The sequence below is a fragment of the Bubalus bubalis genome, chromosome 2 (genome assembly GCF_019923935.1).
Source record: "Bubalus bubalis isolate 160015118507 breed Murrah chromosome 2, NDDB_SH_1, whole genome shotgun sequence".
Lineage (NCBI taxonomy): Eukaryota > Metazoa > Chordata > Mammalia > Artiodactyla > Bovidae > Bubalus > Bubalus bubalis.
In genome coordinates, this window is record NC_059158.1 from 60191442 (window position 1) to 60212990 (window position 21549).

General features: G+C 36.4%; 1 protein-coding gene across 4 annotated transcripts in view; it reads right to left on the reverse strand.

Annotated features, from left to right (window-relative positions):
• Nucleotides 1-21549, reverse strand: part of GULP1 (GULP PTB domain containing engulfment adaptor 1) — a 340099-nt gene that overhangs the window by 197897 nt on the left and 120653 nt on the right. For 3 of the 4 annotated variants that reach the window (XM_044932616.2, XM_025273621.3, XM_044932608.2), the window contains exon 2: nt 11883-12008. The exons of the other annotated variant lie outside the window; for it this stretch is intronic. The gene's annotated coding sequence lies outside the window, so the exon portion shown is untranslated. The remainder of the gene's footprint in view (nt 1-11882; nt 12009-21549) is intronic. 4 annotated transcript variants of the gene reach the window in all.

The following is a 21549-nucleotide window of genomic DNA, read 5'->3' on the forward strand; positions in this document are numbered from 1 at the left end:
CCCCTACCTCAAAATATCCTTATAACGATTAGACAGGTTCCTTTATATAGACAGCTAAAAACAACATGTAAGTGCTGGACACTGTAATTAATATTATTAATGCTATCAGGACTGATTTTTAATTCTCAGAAGTTTAGAAAACTCAAGAATGGGGGTGGAGGGAAGCCTATCAACTCCAAGCAGGTAGACTTTCAGGTTCATAGTCCTGTTGTTGTTGTTGTTCAATCACTAAGCTGTGTCCAGCTCTTTGTGACCCCATGGACTGCAGCAGGCCAGACTTCCATGTCCTTCACTATCTCCTGATGTTTGCTCAACCTCATGTCCATTGAGGCAGTGATGCCGTAACAGTCCTAATTAAGTTAAATTTTATATAGGACAAGTTACCTAAAAAATATTTGGGGGATGGGCTAACTAAATGATATAAGAGATATAAAGTTGTTTGAAAAAGTCAAGCAATGGAAGCACAGACATAGAGAACAGACTTGTGGATATAGTGTGGGAAGGAGAGGGAGGGACCAAGTAAGAGAGTAACACTGAAGCATGTACATTCAGATCAGATCAGATCAGATCAGTCTCTCAGTCGTGTCCGACTCTTTGCGACCCCATGAATCACAGCACGCCAGGCCTCCCTGTCCATCACCAACTCCCGGAGTTCACTCAGACTCACGTCCATCGAGTCAGTGATGCCATCCAGCCATCTCATCCTCTGTCGTCCCCTTCTCCTCCTGCCTCCAATCCCTCCCAGCATCAGAGTCTTTTCCAATGAGTCAACTCTTTGCATGAGGTGGCCAAAGTACTGGAGTTTCAGCTTTAGCATCATTCCCTCCAAAGAAATCCCAGGGCTGATCTCCTTCAGAATGGACTGGTTGGATCTCCTTGCAGTCCAAGGGACTCTCAAGAGTCTTCTCCAACACCGCAGTCCAAAAGCATCAATTCTTCGGTGCTCAGCCTTCTTCACAGGCCCAATCTCACATCCTTACATGACCACAGGAAAAACCATAGCCTTGACTAGACAAAACTTTGTTGGCAAAGTAATGTCTCTGCTTTTGAATTTGCTATCTAGGTTGGTCATAACTTTCCTTCCAAGGAGTAAGCGTCTTTTAATTTCATGGCTGCAGTCACCATCTGTAGTGATTTTGGAGCCCAGAAAAATAAAGTCTGACACTGTTTCCACTGTTTCCCCATCTAGTTCCCATGAAGTGGTGGGACTGGATGCCATGATCTTCGTTTTCTGAATGTTGAGCTTTTAGCCAACTTTTTCACTCTCCACTTTCACTTTGATCAACAGGCTTTTGAGTTCCTCTTCACTTTCTGCCATAAGGGTGGTGTCATCTGCATATCTGAGGTTATTGATATTTCTCCCAGCAATCTTGATTCCAGCTTGTGGTTCTTCCAGTCCAGCGTTTCTCATGATGTACTCTGCATATAAGTTAAATAAACAGGGTGATAATATACAGCCTTGACGAACTCCTTTTCCTATTTGGAACCAGTCTGTTGTTTCATGTCCAGTTCTAACTGTTGCTTCCTGACCTGCATACAAATTTCTCAAGAGGCAGATCAAGTGGTCTGGTATTCCCATTTCTTTCAGAATTTTCCACAGTTTATTGTGATCCACACAGTCAAAGGCTTTGGCATAGTCAATAAAGCAGAAATAGATGTTTTTCTGGAACTCTCTTGCTTTTTCCATGATCCAACGGCTGTTGTCAATTTGATCTCTGGTTTCTCTGCCTTTTCTAAAACCAGCTTGAACATCATGTTAAATAGACAACCAGTGGGAATTTGCTGTATGACACAGGGAGCTCAAACCCGGTGCTCTGTGACAACCTACAGGGGTGGGATGGGGTGAGAAGTGGAAGGGAGGTTCAAGAAGGAGGGGACATGTGTTTACCTATGACTGATTCATGTTGATGTATGGCAGAAACTAGCACAATATTGTAAAGCAATTGTCCTCCTATTAAAAATAAATTTATTAAAAAAAGAAAAAAGTCAAACTTTCCACTGAAAGTACAGCTCCGTTGGCTCAGATGGTAAAGAATCTGCCAACAATGCAGGAGACCCAGGTTCAATCTCTGGGTCGGGAAGAGCCCCAGGAGAAGGGAATGGCTACCCACTCCAGTCTTCTTGTCCAGAGAATCCCATGGACAGAGGAACCTGATGTAGGCTACAGTCCATGGGGTTGCAAAGAGTCAGACACGACTAAGCGACTAATACTTTCAATGAGAAGATTATGAAAAAGACCTGTGGTGACACTCATATATTTTGGGCTTCCCAGGTAATGCTGGTGGTAAAGAACTTGCCTGCCAATGCAGGAGATGTAAGAGTGGCGGAGTCAATCCCCAGGTAGGGAAGATCCCTTGGAGGAGGGCATGGCAACCCACTCCAGCATTCTTGCCTGGAGAATGTCATGGACAGAGGAGCCTGATGGGCTACAGTCCATAGGGTTGCAAAGAGTTGGACATGGCTGATTCTACTGAAATGTTTAGTTTTCTATTATAATTATTGGTATCTATATGTTCTTATAAATAATTAACCAAGAAATGTATTTCCAGTATATATTTTACTAGAATATATTCAAGACTATTTTTAAGAAAGAAGGTCTGCCTACTTTATAGTCATTAGCAAGTAAAATGTTTGAACTCTGAACTATTTTTAATAGCAAAATATTTATACATCATCTCAGGTCAGGATTAGCAAACAATTTTACTGATGAATCAAAGTAAACAATGCTATTTAAGCAATTATCCATACTTTGAAAAAAATAAAAAACAAAAAACCTCCACAGAAGTATCAAATGATTTTCTTTGATAAACATTTTATAAACATTACTACGAGACATTAATTAAGCTGCTTTATCTCTTGCAAGAGAAATAGTCCAAAGATGATGTGAGAATTTTAATTGCCCCATCACATCATCCAGTATATGTTAATGGAATAGTTGTTTAATATTCTGAAGCTGGTGGAAAACACAGAAGAACATGCAAATGTGTTCTGTTCTCACAGCACGACCCTTGGATATGTAAAATAGATTTAACATTAAAGCTCTAATTTTGCATTCCAAAAATCTAAATACACTTCAGTCTTACAAAAATTAGTAAAATCTTCACAGGAATGTTATGCCTAATCACCTTACATAAGATAACTTGGCATTACTGATGATAACTTACATAAAAGGATCAATTTCTATGCTTTATTAAATTGCTCACTCACTGACATGGTTTTCAAAATCAAGAGAAAAATGCTTTCAGTCTAAATGTATTTCCTATCTTATGCCCAAAAGTAGAAGTCTTTTTTCTTGATTTAGCCAATGGCTACATAACCCACCTGAGGATGTGCAATCAATATCTCCATACATATTTCAGGATATTTTATGAAATACCTTCTTCAGCTGGTATAATTCTTTATTCACTTACAGCTCTTTTCCCTCCTAAGTCAAAAGATACCTAATCCTTGAAATCAATTACTTATTTTTAAAAACACTATGCTATGTAAATCTTATATCAGGTTTATTTAATGTGCTAAAATTTTCCAAAAAATGCTTTTGTTCCCACCATTATAAAAGTAGTATATGCTCTTTGGACCCGCTGTACTTTAAAAATGTTAGAAAGAGTAAAATTAAAGTCAACACTGCTAACATTTAAGTGCCTTTACTGTTAGTGTTTAATATTAAAGGTTGAAGGTTGCCAGATATAGTGTTGGGATCTGACTGTAGATACAGCTGCGTGTCCTAGTTTCACTCTTTCACTCTCTCTCTCTTTTTTTTTTCCATTTTGTAACTACAGTCTATGGGGTCACAAAGAATCAGACAGGACTTGAGGGACTAACAAACTACCACTGTTCCCTCAAAGGCACCTACTATATTCAGGATAATGTCAAACCCCTTACATGTTCCCTTATCATCTGTTCCATGTAACCTCGTCTCTGTCCTCCCTCCTCTCCACCTCTCACCAGTCCCCTGTACTCTTTGCTTCAGCTGAACTGAACTATTGATACTTTCATTTCTTCCAATGAACTATGCTTCCTCACAAGCACTGGGAGGGTACATTGTACATTCCTTTCCTTCTGCTGGTGCTTCCTTCTACTGCTGTGAGCTTCCCTGGTGGCTCAGATAGTAAAGTGAGCAAGCTTCACTTTTCACTTTTCACTTCCTTCTGCTGAGCATTCACTCTCAGGCATTTCCTGCAAGTGGGATTCTCTAGCATACCCCCAAAACAGGCCCTGGGACCCTACAAAGAACACCAACAGTATCATGTGCCCTCCCTATAGTGGGATAAACACCATCTCCCCCAAATTCATGTCCACTCAGAACCTCAGCATGTGACCTTATTTCAAAACAGTGTCTTTACAGATGTAATTAGTTCAAGATCTTGAGGTAAAATCATTCTGGATTTAGGATAGAGCCTAAATTCAACGACTGGTATTTTCATAAGAGGCAAGGATACACCCAGAGACACAGGGAAGAAGGCCGTGTGAAGATGGAGCCAGAGAAGGGAGGTAGGCTGCCGGAGGCCAAGAAAGACCATCAGCCACCAGAAGCTGGAAGAAACACAGCAGGATGCTCCCTTAGAATCTCTGCAGGACACAGGACCCTCTGACACCCGGATTTCAGACTTCTAGCCTCTAGAATTTTTGTTGTTTAAAGCCACTCAGTTTGTAGCTCTTTCTGACGGCAGCTCTAGGAAACTACTACAGCTCCGGTTCTAGAATTCCTGCAATGTATTAATTGTTATATAAATTTCAGTTTACACTAAGACTCTATACAAAGCAAAAATGAATTCTATAGTTTATAGCTTTATGTTCACTGCTTAGGACAGCACTTAGCACATGACAAACAATAGACATATGTATAAAAGAAAGAACAAAGAAAATTTTCATAAGAGTAGATATTTATTAAAACCTAAGCAACATTACTATTTAATCTATGCTAATTTTACTGGCAAAATCTTTATTCTCTGAGTTTTTTGCTGTTAAGAGTTTGATACTTTTTGAATGACAGTTCTGAAGAAAGGCTTTAGAAACATCAATTGTTTTTACTTGCCCTACTCCCCATCTTAGTCCTAAAACTCTGAAATTCTTTTTGGGAACCTACCCTCTCCACATGCTAGCAGTCTCAGGAGAATTGTTAATCAAGTGCCATGGTTCCTGGCAGAGGGCAAATGATTGAAACCCAGCCATGCACACTGGCTTTGTGAATGTGGGAAGAATAGCATTAAACCACATTATTGGTCCAGACTTAGCTCCATGGCAGTACTTTTCACAGTCTCTCTCCACTTCCTGCTCTCTAGATCCCTGGAAATGCTCTGGCTCCTGTCTTTCCTGAGAACTGTTTTTCTGATTACCCTTTGATTCCATGAGCTAACTCATATCCTTTCAACAAAATACTTTTTTGCCTAAAGTACACAGAACTCCTTTCTGTTACTTGCAAAATAAGAACTGTAATTTATAGAGACTCATCAACTATAGATGTGATTCATATTAATACATAAAACAGACTGCTTGTATAAAGAGATGTTGACCATTACAGGTAGTCATTTGATCAAAATGTTTACAGTTTAGACTGTCAGGCCACTAAACTGATGAACTATGCAATTCAAAACTCAACATTTAACAATTTCCTTCTCTGAGATAGCCACTTCCATCTCTTCATTCATTGCACATAATTATGTAAATCATTCTTATTCATTTATTTCTGTCTTCATGTGTAAAAAATATCCTTTTTAAAGAATCTTTTTGCTAAGCTAAATTTTGTCAATGTAGATTATGCTCTAAAAGTAAGGTAAATCATTTTGTAAAGAATGTTAACTCTTGGGGAACCTTCAGAGGTCAAAAAAAAAGAGAATGTTATCTCTAAGTATTTAAGGCTTTGATATACTATATAATACTCTCATCGCATAAATAATTAGTTTAAGCTAAAAGCCCATAGATTACCAATCTGTAACATAGAGACTAACATATTTGATAAAAAACCATTTTCCCTGTTTTCACTATTTCATTCAAATAGCAATTCATTCATGAATAAACCATTTGTTACAATTACATATTACATAAATATACAAAGCATTTTTCCCTTTGTCTCTTCATTAAATGAAAACTAATGTTAATATTATACAGGTAATGATTAATTTTAATATCACATACAGATGTACTAAATGTAAATTTTTCATGTACAATCAAAGGTCAGTGAAAGTAAAATGGCTTTCTTCAGTTTCTGCAAACAGCTTAAAGATGATTTCCTTTGGTATTTAAATGCTGATTAAGCATAATACATCTGCTGAATACGATTTGAATGCTCTCCACTGAGGGACTTCCCCAGAGACATTCTTCAGACAAGAGCACTATTAGTCTTACTTCAGTTCAGTTCAGTTCAGTTTAGTCGCTCAGTCGTGTCCAACTCTTTGTGACCCCATGGACTGCAGTACGCCAGGCTTTCCTGTCCATCCACCGACTCCTGGAGCTTACTCAAACTCCTTTTCTGCTGCTTTCTTAACATTGCATTGCATTTTTGTCATCTATTTCTTCTACTTCTTATCTTCCTCACACTTTCTAATATAGTATAAACTCTGTGAGGATGCACCTTTTAATACTCTTAAAACCACATTATAGCCACATTCAAATCTAAACTTTATATAGGGTCTCAAAACTAAAACTCTTTTTTTCACACTTTTTTGACTTCTACTTCTTCCACACATTTACACTGAACATGCCTTTGTGTTTATTCTACCCTTAAACTATCCAGACTTGCTCCATCATTAATTAGTCCATAGTTTTCCTTTCTCTTACATGTGTTTCCATCTTAAAGGAGTCTGTAAGTTTAGTTATTTATTGCTGTTTCAAGACTCTTCTCTTCATCTTTCATCTTTAACATTAGTTTACAACAGATGAAAACTTATTCTGTGCTGGCCATTGTATTGGCATTCTGCAGGGTGCTCTGGGTACAAAAACAAACACACACCTATCTGAGTACTGGAAAAAGAGAATCCCAGAGAAAGATAAGCAAAAATGAAAGAACATAATATATCTGGAAAGGTTTATACAATTTTCTAGACCTATATTAAGGAATGATTAAAGATACACTTTGGATTTTAGAAGTCAAGAGCCAGTCCACATAAGGAAATTATGTAATCCCACGTGAATTTTCAAAAGTCACTTTGCAGCAAAAGGTTTGCAGGGGAAATGCTCAGAAACAGAGAACTTAGGGGTTATACTGCTACTTCTAGAAAGACATAATAATGGGATAGATGATAAAAATTTAAGGAATAGAATGAAAAAGACTGGTTAATAGATTAAAGGTTATGAGTATTAAGAAAAAAGCAGAAATTCAAATTAAGTTTTCCAATTTGACTATCCAAATGAATAACAATTCTAATAAAAGAGTTAGGAAATACAAAAAGAAAGATCATGATTTTTAAGAATGTGAGATAATGACTCTAATGGTTTGGCTATACAGATGTATCAAATATCAAGCAAATGGAGGGATTCGGGAATCTAATAGAATAGCAAGACTCTCATATGGCTTCTGCCTGATACTCATGTCCTTTTGTGACCCCCCTGCCACTGAATGCTGGCTAGATCTATGATGCATTTCTAAAATATAGAAGACTACAGAAAAGGGTGGTATATTAGTTTCTCATGGCTTCCATAACAAACCACCACAAACTGGGTGACTTCACAACACAAATTCATTCATTCATAGTTTTGATGGACAAGAGTTGGAAATCAAGGTGTCAGAAAGACTACACTTCCTCTGAAAGGTGTAAGGGAGATTTTATTCTTGCCTCTTCAGCTGCTAGTGGTGCCAGGCAATCCTTGATTGTGGTTGCATCATACCCGTCCTTGCCTCTGACTTCACAGAACCTTCTTTCTTCTCTATGTATACCTCATAGGATACATGTTATTAGATTTAAAGTTCATCTAGCTAAGAGTCAGACAGGACTGAGCGATTTCACTTTCACTTTTCACTTTCATGCATTGGAGAAGGAAATGGCAACCCACTCCAGTGTTCTTGCCTGGAGAATCCCAGGGACAGGGGAGCCTGGTAAGCTGCCATCTATGGGGGTGCACAGAGTTGGACACGACTGAAGCGACTTAGCAGCAGCAGAAGCAGCAGCAGCAGTTAATCCAGGATGTTCCCACTCAAGATCCTTTGATTTAATTCCATTTATCTTTATAAGCCTTTATTCTGTTTCCAAATACTGTCTCATTCACAAGTAACACAGGTTAGGACTTGAGCTATCTTTTTAGAGGCCATCATTAAACTACCACAAATGGGATGACACTTCCTAGATTTGGTTATAGAGGAACGTGGTTTCCATCATGGATGCTCACTTTTTCTCTCTCTCTTGAATTGCTTGCCCCAGAGAAAGCTAGCTTTAATTTCATGGAAGCAACCCTATTGAGAGAGCCCTCCATGGTTGAGTCTGGAGTGGATGCTTCAGCCCCAGCTGAGCTCTGAAATGACTGTAGCTGCAGAGGACCTAGAGCCAGAAGCAGCAGCTAAGCGGTGCCCAGATTTGTAGTTCACAGAAAACTGTGAGATAATACATAAGCACTGTTTTAAGCTGCTAAGTTTTTAAGTGATTTATCATAGAGAGACAGAAAACTAACATGCTGCTGCTACTGCTAAGTCGCTTCAGTCGTGTCCGACTCTGTGCGACCCCATAGACGGAAGCCCACCAGGCTCCCCCGTCCCTGGGATTCTCGAGGCAAGAACACTGGAGTGGGTTGCCATTTCCTTCTCCAATGCATGAAAGTGAAAAGTGAAAGGGAAGTTGCTCAGTTGTGTCCGACTCTTAGCGACCCCATGGACTGCAGCCCACCAGGCTCCTCCATCCATGGGATTTTCCAGGCAAGAGTACTGGAGTGGGGTGCCATTGCCTTCTCTGGAAAAACTAACATAGAGCTCAGAAAAACATCTAAGCTAGGGCAGGAATGATGAAGACAAATCATGGAAATGGATTCAATTTTGCATCTAAGAAATATTTACAGAGTATCTACAAAAACCAACATTGTGGTGAGTTTTATTTAGAGTGAATTTATATCTGGAATGATAAATGATGACTCAATTCTCAAGAATCTTAGTCTCAGGAAATGATAGATAAAACCACAATGCACGGTACAACTAAGGAATGTTTAATAATCGGTGTTAAGGTTCATCAGTGGCACAAGATCTGGTCTCCGATCCAAAAATCAGGAAAGACTTCCTGGAGAAGTTGAATTCTTAAATTCTACAAACTTATCTATTTATAACTCCATATTAACAAATTTCCCTTTCCTTTCAACAATGCAAAATTTAAGGCACCTAAGTGGTAAGGATAATTTTCCTGTCCATTACACTAAGACTTCTATAATAAATTTACTTAAGCTCTTAGGGCAGGAACATACATCCATTTTTGAGACTGCTGCTGCTGCTGCTAAGTCGCTTCAGTCGTGTCCAACTCTGTGTGACCCCATAGACGGCAGCCCACCGGGCTCCCCCGTCCCTGGGATTCTCCAGGCAAGAACACTGGAGTGGGTTGCCATTTCCTTCTCCAATGCATGAAAGTGAAAAGCAAAAGTGAAGTCACTCAGTCCTTAGCAACCCCATGGACTGCAGCCTACCAGGCTCCTCCGTCCATGGGATTGCTAGAAACGCTAAATTATACATATAGCAAATATATATACATATATACACACACACACATATATATATATGTATATATACAATAGCTATGAATCAAATCAGGTTTTTACTTATGTTTTATTTAGTGTAACTTATTTTTACTCTTATCATACTTGTAATTTTAAAGAAACTCACATCACTTTTCATAGTGAATAAATGAATCCTCAATTAATTATGTAAGGAATTGCAATGAAATTTTAAAATGCTGAGTGCCTTAGCAAAGATATGAGCAAAAAACATGAGAGCAAGGCAACACCAAACCTATTATTTTACCCACATGAAAATCCCAGTTTTGCTGTTTCCCCCCGTATCTGTTAATGCCAACCTGCCCCTCTTTCTTAAGATAAAAAGCCCTCTCCTTAATCTTCCACCACATTACCACTGCCTTATTTTTCATTTACACTATTTTCACCACAGCTAAAGTTTCATTGAATTCTTGCAAAGACTAGAAACACTGTTTTTATAATAAGACTTGATGTCTTTGGAAAAACGGTATTAGTTGATAACCTGGTATCTACATCTCAATATAGCTAGTTACCAATCAGTCTTACCTTGAGAATGATTCAGTTGTTACTCTGTCATGGTGTATTCCATTTTTTTTTTTTTTTTTTGCCATGCATGTCTAACTATAAGTGCCTCAAAAGTGAGGATTATATCTTCTTCATCTTTTTTCTCTACAGTCCCTACCATAGTGCCTGGCAAATAAGTGTTTAAACAGATGTTGATGAAAATAAAACAGAAAAGCCTACAAATTGTTCTCCCTCCCTTTGGATTTGCTCTCCATTAGTCTAACACATATCACTTCCAGATTAATCTTCTTAGAATAAAGCACAGATAATCTTATTCCCCTGCAACTGTCCCTCATCATATAATGATGAAATATAAATGCCACAGTTTAGGAATCCAAGTCACAGAACATATTTCTCATCACTCTGCTATATCTACTCTATTTTCCAATTTTCTGAATATCACCAGCTTTCGCAGCTCTGTATCTATGCACCAATTGACCCTCTATTTAAATGTTCACCTGTCAAATCCTGCCTCCAATAAAAAGCACAATTCAACTGGTTTCTCATTTGTGAAGGATTCAGTTCCCAAGCTGAAAGTATCATTATCAGCAATCACCCTTTCCTTTTACTTCTTTCGTGGCACTTAATACATCCTATCTGTGCCTAAAGTACTGGAATATATTTCTTATTTCATCATATTTTATTGAAAATTATAAGAAGAAAGCAACTAGCAACTATTTTTATGTTTTCCTGCCCCTAATGTCCATTATCACCACCATCATACAATCAATAATGAAATAATCACAGTGCTTGAGCTGAGTGAAATAATGTTTTCAGCAGATATTAATCAAATAAATGTATACTTCACTGTCATCTATAAATGTACTTTTAGACAGTGTGAAAGGATTGTGCACATATAATATTCACTTTCCTTCTAGGCTTAGTTGTGTAAGAGACAAACTCGCTGAATACATGTGAGTAAAGGATGCTACTGCTCGCAACCAAAATTTAGAATCTTAACTTAGTTTTTTACATTTTTAATTCAACACAAACTAGGTTTAATTCCCAACACAAACAGTTAGGGAAACTGTTTGAATGGAAAACTCTAAATCAGTGGGTCAACAAATATTTTCAAAAATTACTAATGAAAACTATAACTCATTATCACCTTCTGGAGGTAATTTCAGCAATATGAATAAAAAGCTTTAAAAACATTATAGACTTTGAACCAGTGATGCTAATTTTAGTAACTCTACTTATGCAAAATGAGCACTATTTATATCAATTTATCTATAAAGATATTCTCTGAATAATAAACCCAATCTAAAAACATTTTAAACCATGTATGTTTATATTTAACAGATACAATGGAAAATATGAACATTAATTCATATTCTCAAATAGAACAAAATAGACTTGTTACAAAAACAAGAAAGAAATTCAACAAAAAATACATATACTAATTAGCCCAACATTGTTTAAAGGGAAAAATCAACAAAACAAAAAACAAGTGATATAGAACAAAATAATAAAAGAAGTTATCTTTAGAGAACAGACATTCATGATTTCAATTTTATTTTGCTTTTATGTATTTTACCATTTTGCTCAATAAAACTGTCTTTTTAAATAATATGTACAAAATAAAGACATCTTTTATACTTTTGAATCATTTTTCAAAATCGTGTTAAGTATAGAAATGAGCAATCACTTATTCTTACCTGGGTAGGTATGTTCAAATATAGTTGAAAGAATACGCAGACACTTGACTTTCAATTATACAGCTGCCATTCAAATTCTCCTATGGTTTCTTTTTTCTTGTGTATACCAGATGCAATCACATATAACTAAAAATGAAATTAAAATTGGACTCAATAGAGGTAATCAATAATTACATTTATGGGTATTATAATTTAGATATTATAACACTTGCTCTAAAATTCTAATTACATTTCTTGTGAAAGTTCAAGAAAGTTACCCAATAATAGGAAAACCGTGGTAAAGCATGTAATTTTTTTTTGAAAAAGCAGAGTAATAGATTGCTAGAAAAGGGCAAAGAGTAACATTGCTAGATAATGAGTTAAATGTTTTAATTCATGGATATGTTACTATTAAAACAGTGATGGTTGCTTGACAGTATACCCCTCTCTCCCTCAGGCTGTATGACAACTCGGCCCAGCTGTCTCCTCCACTTATTAGCTAATGGGACTAACCAAGCGCATACTCTGTCCCTGATTAAGAAGGTGAAACAAAATTGTAGAAAGCACTCATCTATTTTAACTTTCATTTCACTTCAACTTCCATGGAGAAGCATTTGGGGAGCTTATCCTTCCATTTATTCTCATGCTATAACTAGAAAAGACATAACAGCTCGTTAAGATTTTTACATTTTTATTCCAACAGACAAAAAGGAAAAGTCTTTCCAGATGCAACAGCGTAAATTACGCCTTCCCTTAATTCCATCATTTCAAATGGACCTCTGACATAAATTCAAATAGCAGGAAAAAAAATTTATAGTACAGTATTTCTTCTTGCCAAAACAGAAAAAACAGTGCTTTTTTTTTGAGGAGGAGGGGAGGCACAAGTGCACAAGCGTATCTCACTCTTGTTCAGCCTCCCTCCATAACTCTAATACAGGCCACTGGCAAAGCCAGACCTGTACTTTTGACTTTTTCAAATTATAGACTAAAGACGGCTCTCAAATACTTTATTTCTGCCTCTTTGTATCTGAGTCATCTGAATATTCTGAAACGATTCTAACTTAGCTAAAATTTTCTTTAGAAGCCTGTTTATCTATTTGTTCACCGTATTCTTTTTCATTTTCTAACATGTTTAGAGATAAAGAAAAAAGGCATCTGAGTTTATGAGGCACCAGAGACAAACTCTGGGGCAATAATTCAAGTAAAAAAGCTTATCTGGAAGATAATAAAACAGTAGGGTATAGTCATATCATCAACAGCATCTGGCAGAGAAGGCAACAATTGTAAAATCTGAATTAAAATATGGGCAGGATATATTTTAAGGCCATTTATAGATATTCTATAATTTTAGTGAAAAACCTGTTTATCTACCCAATGATGCTGCTGTTTATTAAATCATTTGCATGATATGTTCTTAGGATTGACTTTTAGGGTATATAAATGATATGATTCATCTTTATCTTTCCTGAAAATATAAAAGCTGCATTATCATGTATCTGTTCAACCTGAACAGGAAATTTCAAACATGGCACAGCTAAACGGTAACCATGAAATTATGTCATGATTTCCAAGTGATTAACCAGGTCATTTTTTTTCTCTTTTGTCTGTCTTGGGGACGGAGAAGAAAAAAAGGAGACAAAACTATTTTTTAGCAAAATGGCTATTTCCCTATATATTTTATGTGAATGTTAATCTAATGGTATGAAATTAGAAAGAAATCAGCCAAGATAACATAAGTAATTTTGTTTAAAAATAAAAAAAAATATTAAAAATTATATTCCAACATTGGAGCAAAGTAAATATTTTCCTTAAAACAGTTAATTCAGCTTATCCCCACAGCTTTTATTTCTATCTCAGATTGACTGAAATCCACTTTAACTGTGGAAAATACTTTCAACCTAGAATATTTTATGTAATGTGACAGAATAAAGAAAAGCATAAAAATACCCACATCAAAAAACAAGAATGAACTTGTGCCTACTTCTTTCTTTTTGCAGGAAAATGACACATACTCTGAAGTGGATCTATTATTCCACTGTCTGATATGATTAGATTTGTTTATATAAAGAGCATCTTAAATATTCTTGCAAAAACTGACATATGCTTATGAGCTGTCTTTTTTAACACATTTTATTTTAAAATATAAAATCAATTTCCATGTGAATGATTCCTCAAATTATTCTTAAAATTTTAGTACAAACACATTACTCTCAATCTTATACTATGTTGCCACCATTTATTACAAAGTATGAAATTTAAAGAGGTACAAAAATTAAATGAAGCCAACCATTTTTATTTATTTATTTATTTTACCAAATATTCATTCTTTCCAATAGTGTTAGTTTAAGAAAACCACTATAAACATTGCAATATGACTAGAAGCCTCAACTGGTTGATGCAACATTTGTACCTTTAAATATTCCATACACATCAAAACCACCCTAAACAAACAAGCCAGGCGAAAAGATATTCTTATTTGTCATCAAATGAAATAAAGACTACCATGAAACAGAGACCACCGTTATCATGATCTTAAAACTTTTCAAAATCATTTTACTACTTATTTTTCTTTTTATAACTAACTCCAAGAATTTAGAAATATTACAAACTAATTTCCAAAATGTTGCAAAAAAAGTTTTCCTGAATATTCATTTCTTATTTCTATTATAGGCATCTAAATTCAAAATATGCAAAATCGGATTCTTGGTTCACAATTATCTTTTTTTTTCATTCATCCTGAGACTTTAATTAAGTAAATACTACAATTCTCATTCTAATTGCTCAAGACAGAAACCATGCATTACTAATCCCTTTTATTTCCCTTACTAGCTACATGCAGTTAAATCAAGAAAAAAATCCAATTATACTCAATACTGATCATTCCGTTTTGTTACTTCTTCAAGTTTACTTCCTTACCAGATCATCAGTACTCAGCTATGATTTCTCTAACAAGTAATACAACCGTATCACCCTCTGGACAAAGTTCAAATGACTTAGGATGCCTTAACATCTTCGTCCAACTGCCTTGGCGGTTGTCTTCTCAATGTTTTTTACCCTAATGTTCTAGGCGAAAAGTATAAGATGATTGTCATAAGTGACTTGGGACAATCATTTCCTGTGCATTCTAGTCTTCTCACTGAGGCAGTGACATTCATATAGCCCTAATATACTCCTATGCTCTAGGGAAAGTAAAGTTGGAAAATTAACTTAGTTCATTAAAAAAAAGTTCATGACAAATAGATTCAAGAGATTAGATCTCATAGACAGAGTGACTGAAGAACTATGGGCAAAGGTTAATATCATTGTACAAGAGGCAGTGATCAAAACTATCCCCCAAAAAAGAAATGGAAAGAAGCAAAATGGTTGCCTGAAGAGGTCTTACAAATAGCTGAGAAAAGAAGAGAAGCAAAAGGGAAAGGAGAAATGGAAAGATATACCCATCTGAATGCAGAGTTCCAAAGAATAGCAAGAAGAGATAAGAAAGCCTTCCTAAGTAAACAAGGCCAAGAAATATAGGAAAACAACAGAATAGGAAAGACTAGAGATCTCTTCAAGAAAATTAGAGATACCAAAGGAACATTTCATGCAAAGATGGGCACAAAAAAAGGACAGAAACTGTATGGACCTAACAGAAGCAGAAGATATTAAGAAGACATGGGAAGAATACACAGAAAAACTATACAAAAAAGATCTTCATGACCCAGATTAACCATGATGGTGTGATCACCCACCTAGAGCCTGATATCCTGGAGTGGGAAGCCAAGTGGGCCTTAGGAAGCATCACTACCAACAAAACTAGTGAAGGAGATAGAATTCCAGCAGAGATATTTAAAATCGTAAAAGATGAAGCTGTTAAAGTGCTGCATTTAATATGCCAGCAAATTTGAAAAACTCAGCAGTGGCCACAGGACTGGAAAATGTGAGTTTTCATTCCAATCCTAAAGAAGGGCAATGTCAAAGAATGTTCAAACACATAACTGTGCTCATTTCCCCTGCTAGTGAGTGAGTGAGTGAAAGTTGCTCAGTCGTGTCTGACTGTTTGCAATCCCTTGGACTATACAGTCCATGGAATTCTCCAGGCCAGAACACTGGAGTGGGTAGCTGTTCCCTTCTCCAGGGTATCTTCCCAACCCAGGGATCGAACCCAGGTCTCCTGCATTGCAGGTGGATTCTTTACCAGCTGAGCCACCAGGGAACCCCATGCTAGTAAGGTTATTTACAAAATCCTTCAAACTAAGTGTCAGCAGGACTTGAACCAAACACTTCCAGATATACAAGCTGGATTTAGAAAAGGCAGAGGAACCAGAGAACAAATTGCCAACATTCATTGGATCATATAGAAAGCAAGAGAGTTCTAGAAAAACATCTACTTCTGATTCATTGACTATGCTAAACCCTTTGACTGTGTAGATCACAATAAACGTAGAAATTTCTTAAAAAGATGGAAATACCAGACCACCTGACCTGTCTCCTGAGAAACCTACTGTATGCATGTCAAGAAGCAACAGTTAGAACTGGATGTGGAACAATGGACTGGTTCAAATTTGGAAAGGAGTACATCAAGGCTGTATATTATCACCCTGCTTATTTAACTTATATGCCAAGTATATAAGCTATTTACTTATGTGTGTGTGTGTGTGTGTGTGTGTGTGTGTGTGTCTGACATTTCACAAGCTGGTATCAAGATTGCCAGGAGAAATATCAATAACCTCAGTTATGCAGATGACACCACCCTTATGGCAGAAAACGAAGAGGAACTAAGAACTCTTGATGAAGGTGGAATAGGAGAATGAAAAAGCTGGTATAAAACTCAACATTCAAAAACCGAAGGTCATGGCATTTGGTCCCATCACTTCATGGCAAATAGATGGGAAAACAATGGAAACAGTGACAGACTTTATTTTCTTGGGCTCCAAAATCACTGTAGATGATTACTACAACCATAAAATTAAAAGACACTTGTTCCTTTGAAGAGAAAGTATGACAAATCTAGCCAGAGTATTAAAAAGCAGAGACATTACTTTGCCGACAAAGGTCCAGAGGTCCTTTGCCCTTTTCACAAAGGTCAAAGCTATGGTTTTTCAGTAGTCATGTCATGTGCGGATGTGAGAGTTTGACCATAAGGAAGGTGGAACACTGAAGAATTGACGCCTTTGAATCTTGATTCTGGAGAAGACTCTTGAGAGAGTGCCTTGGACAACAAGGAGATCAAACCAGTTAATCCTAAAGGAAATCAACCTTGAATATTCATTGGTAGGCTGATGCTGAATATCCAATACTTTGGCTACCTGATGAAAAGAGCTGACTCATTGAAAAAGACCCTGATGCTGGGAATGATTTGAAGGCAAGAGGAGAGGGGATGACAGAAGACAAAATGGTTGGATGGCATCACCAACTCAATGGACATTCAGTTTGAGCAAGCTCTGGGAGATGGTGAAGGACAGGGAAGCCTGCTGTGCTGCAGCCCATGAGGTCGCAAAGAGTCAGACATGACTGAGAGACTGAATAACAACACAAACAAGTGGGTGTTTGTTGAACCCCTACTTCAAGTCCAATTGTATTAGTCGTTGTTGCTGTTGTAATAGTCACTAGGTCAGGTCCAACTCTTCTGCAGCTCCGGGGACTATAGCCCTCCAGGCTCCTCTGTCCATGGGATTTCCCAGGCAACAATACAAGATTGGGTTGCCATTTCCTTCTCCAGGGGATCTTCCCAACCCAGGGATCAAACCCACGTCTTCTGTATCGAGGGCAGATTCTTTACCACTGATCCACCAGGGAAGCCCTGTATTAATCATTAGGGAGAAGAAAATAAGTCTATACCCTCCTTTGAGTCTGTCAAAGCAAGACTACATTAATGGCAAAATGAGGTATTGAAGAAACAAAGAGAAAGTTCAGGAAATTCTTCCTTAAAAAAAGGGAATCTGAACCATCAGTTCAGAAGTTTTCCAATGAACAAATTAGTTGGCAGAGGGAACATCATAAGCAAAGGTACACGAACAAGAAAAAACATGCCACCTTTAAGGATTGCTAGTGATTAGTGATTTTGAAATAAAATATTTATGAAACTATTTATGAAAAAATTTTACAGTAAGATAAGACTATATCAAGAAGCTTCCTGAATGACATGTCAAAATTTGGGTTTTATCCTAAAGGTGATATGAATATGATAAAACAGGGAAGTGGTGCAAGGTCAAAGACGATGAGGATAGCAAACTATTTCTTAGAAATCTGTGTATATTTGCTAAATGGCAATGCAAAAATAGAAATAGATTCAGGGCATTCATATTTGTAAGATATAAAAGGGGAATGATTCTTGGGATTTAATTCATTTAGGAAGAAAGCTGGAGAAGGAAATGGCACCCCACTCCAGTACTCTTGCCTGGCAAATCCCACGGACGGAGGAGCCTGGTAGGCTGCAGTCCATGGGGTCGCTAAGAGTCGGACACGACTGAGCGACTTCACTTTCACTTTTCACTTCATGCATTGGAGAAGGAAATGGCAACCCACCCCAGTGTTCTTGCCTGGAGAATCCCGGGGATGGGGGAGCCTGGTGGGCTGCCATCTATGGGGTTGCACAGAGTCGGACATGACTGAAGCGACTTAGCAGCAGCAGCAGCAGGAGTATAGTTTATAGATTTAATTAGGCTTAATTTTAAACTGGGCTTCCCTGGTGGTTTAGAGGGTAAAGCATCTGCCTGCAATGCGGGAGACCTGGGTTCAATCCCTGAGTCAGAAAGATCCCCTGGAGAAGGAAATGGCAACCCACGCCAGTAGATCCTGGAGAATCCCATGGATGGAGGAGCACACTAGGACCATTTCTAAAATACTGCAAATATGAATTTTAGCACCATTTAGAAACAATTTTTCCCAACTATTCTTCATTTTTAGGTATTTTCTCTCCTTCTTTCATTCCTTCTTCCCTCTCTCCTGCCTTCTTTCTTTCTGTTCTTCTTTCTGTCCTTCCTTCATCTCGGAAGATGAAAATTATGAGTCACTATTCTTTACTATAGTATTTTAATACATTAAAAAACATATTCAGGTAATTGAAGAAACATTTATAAAACACTTATGATAGGGGCCACTCTTAATTATTAAAAGACCACATATTACTACCCAAAACTGTAACAGTGTATAAATATATTTCAGTGTGTGTATGGAAATAGAACACCTATTCAATAAATGCTCTTATTAAGCATTTTTGTAAATAGTCCCACAATTGAGGCTATTCAAATGAAGGGAATCAAGAAACTGTGGTTGAGTCCTTAATGAAAAATTGGACCAGAAAGCATTCATTTACTTGGATTATGTAAAAAGTCATTAGTTTAATTTTTCCAGTCCTGTGGAGTTTACTTTTATTGATGCTAATATCCATGAAATGAATAATGTATTTAAAGACAAATTTCAGTGAGCTGTGATACAGTGTTCCAATTTCCCACAGTTAAAGCAGAAAGTGGGGAGAAGGGTTTTACTAATCCTTGCCTCTATTGTAAATTGATTGCAATATTACCATCATTGGATATAATTAAATTATACAAACACTATTCAATAAAATCTGCAATACCTTCTACAGTGATAAAATTCAACACAAAAATAAATGTATAAATGTATGTACTGTTAACCAAATAATTATTTTGCAAGTGAGAAAGTCTCAGAAATGCTATGATCACAAGTATTTTGTAAGATGATTGGTTATGTACCCAGGCCTTTCTTCAGCAATGAAACATTTTCAGTATCGAGGTTTTTTATTCTTTATGCTGTTCTACTACCAAATATTAGTATACCATTTTAAACTCCTGCTTTTTTGCTCAATGGGACATATATAATGGTACGCATTTAATTTAATGTGGTACACGGTAACGGTACACTCTTCATTTAATTAGTATATACATACATTGTGCTTTGCTGCCGTCATCACCACCTCTCACCAAAACAAAAACAAAGGCAGAACAAGGCAGAGACTCATGATAGTGCCCTGGGTTTCCCTTGCAGACCTACACGTCTTTCCTACTTACTTGCCTGGGGTTATTCTAGGTCCAGGACCGGCCAATGAATGCACAATAACCCTAGTCATAATTATTCTTGTTCAGGAATGGAAAGTTGGACTAAGTGACAACAAAGAAAATCAAATCAACCCTTTTCTAAAACTATTTAGAAAGAAGCAATCTCTAGTCACTTGAGTTGACTAACTGGGGGATTGAAAGCCTGGTGATGTTGTCCTATTTATGGTGGCATTGCCTTAAAATGTATCCAACTAAATGGAAAACAAACTATGAGAGTGCCTAGATTCAGCCATGTCTGAAACATCATTACAGAACTTTCAATTATGATAGCCTATATATACTTTGCTAAGCTTAACTGAGTTTTAATTGATTTTCTGTCAAGTACAACCAAATTATCACTCTCAAATACATTATTTACTAATGTGTAAAAATATTTTATTAAATTTGCATGTGAACTTCCCAAAATTGAGCTAACAGTATAAAATAATTGATGTATTAAAAACAATAAAAATTTTCTACAAAATTGTTATTCAGCAACTCTCCTGATGTTCTGAAGGCATCTGTTGTTGAAGCTGAAAAGGGACATACTGTGCCTTCAGTAGATTTTCAGAATTAGCAGGGCAAAATTTATATGCTGTAAAATGTTTGGTTTTCTTAGGAAATCATATAATATAGTCTTTCATTAAATTTAGATCGAAGTATTACATTAATCACATCTTTACTTGAAGTATAACCTGATTGGTTTAAACAATTACAAATAAACAGATTCAGGATAGATATGAACAACAAATCTGATGTGCAATAAGAAATGTGGAGCTTTACTAATTAAAAAATTATACAAGATGAATAATTTCTCTTCCTGATGAATTAATATTATGGCTTACAAGAAAGCAAATAAAAAAACTGATTGGGAGCTAAAGAGAATTATTCCAACCTGATTATACTCTAGAAAGGTCCTTTCTTTTTTCTTTGATGCTCTTCAGAAGGATAATAGCTAAGTAAATATTCGGTGCCTTACTAAGTGGTCATAGAAGTTCCTAAAGCAATTACCTGCTTAGACACCTGGTACTCTCAGAGATTTTCACTGTCTGATAAGGATTTGATATCTACTAGCTGGTATCTGAATGACCTATTAAAAAAAAAAAAAAAAAAAAAAGACTTGAACTACTGGTGTTTGTAGAACTGGAAAAATAAACTTTATTTTTTATAAAACACCTAAGGATATATAAGATACCTGGGTCACTGTGAAATGAAATTTCACAATTTCATTTTTAAGACTGGGTGTACAAAATATCATAGGGCACCCAAAACTTCTCCCAAATATCAGCTGTGAAGAAATAAAAGTTTCAGTTACTAAAGTTCACTTTTCTTTGTTATTTGTTAAGAAAAAAAGTTTTTTTAAGAAAATGTTATGGCCATTTTCCTTTTTGTTAAATGGATTTAAATATATTAAACTACCTAAATATTCATGAGCTTGAGCAAACTCCCCAGAGTTACCTGATTCTTTTCCAGAATTTTCTCTCCACTTACCCCCTCTCTTTAGATCAGAATTTTCTCTTCACTTACCCCCATCTCAAACAGAAGTCAACAAACTATAATTACCAAAGAAAGTGGTCATGGATTATAAATATGCATTTGAATAAGTCCTTCCCCTGACCCCTATAAAATAAATATATAAAACACAATAA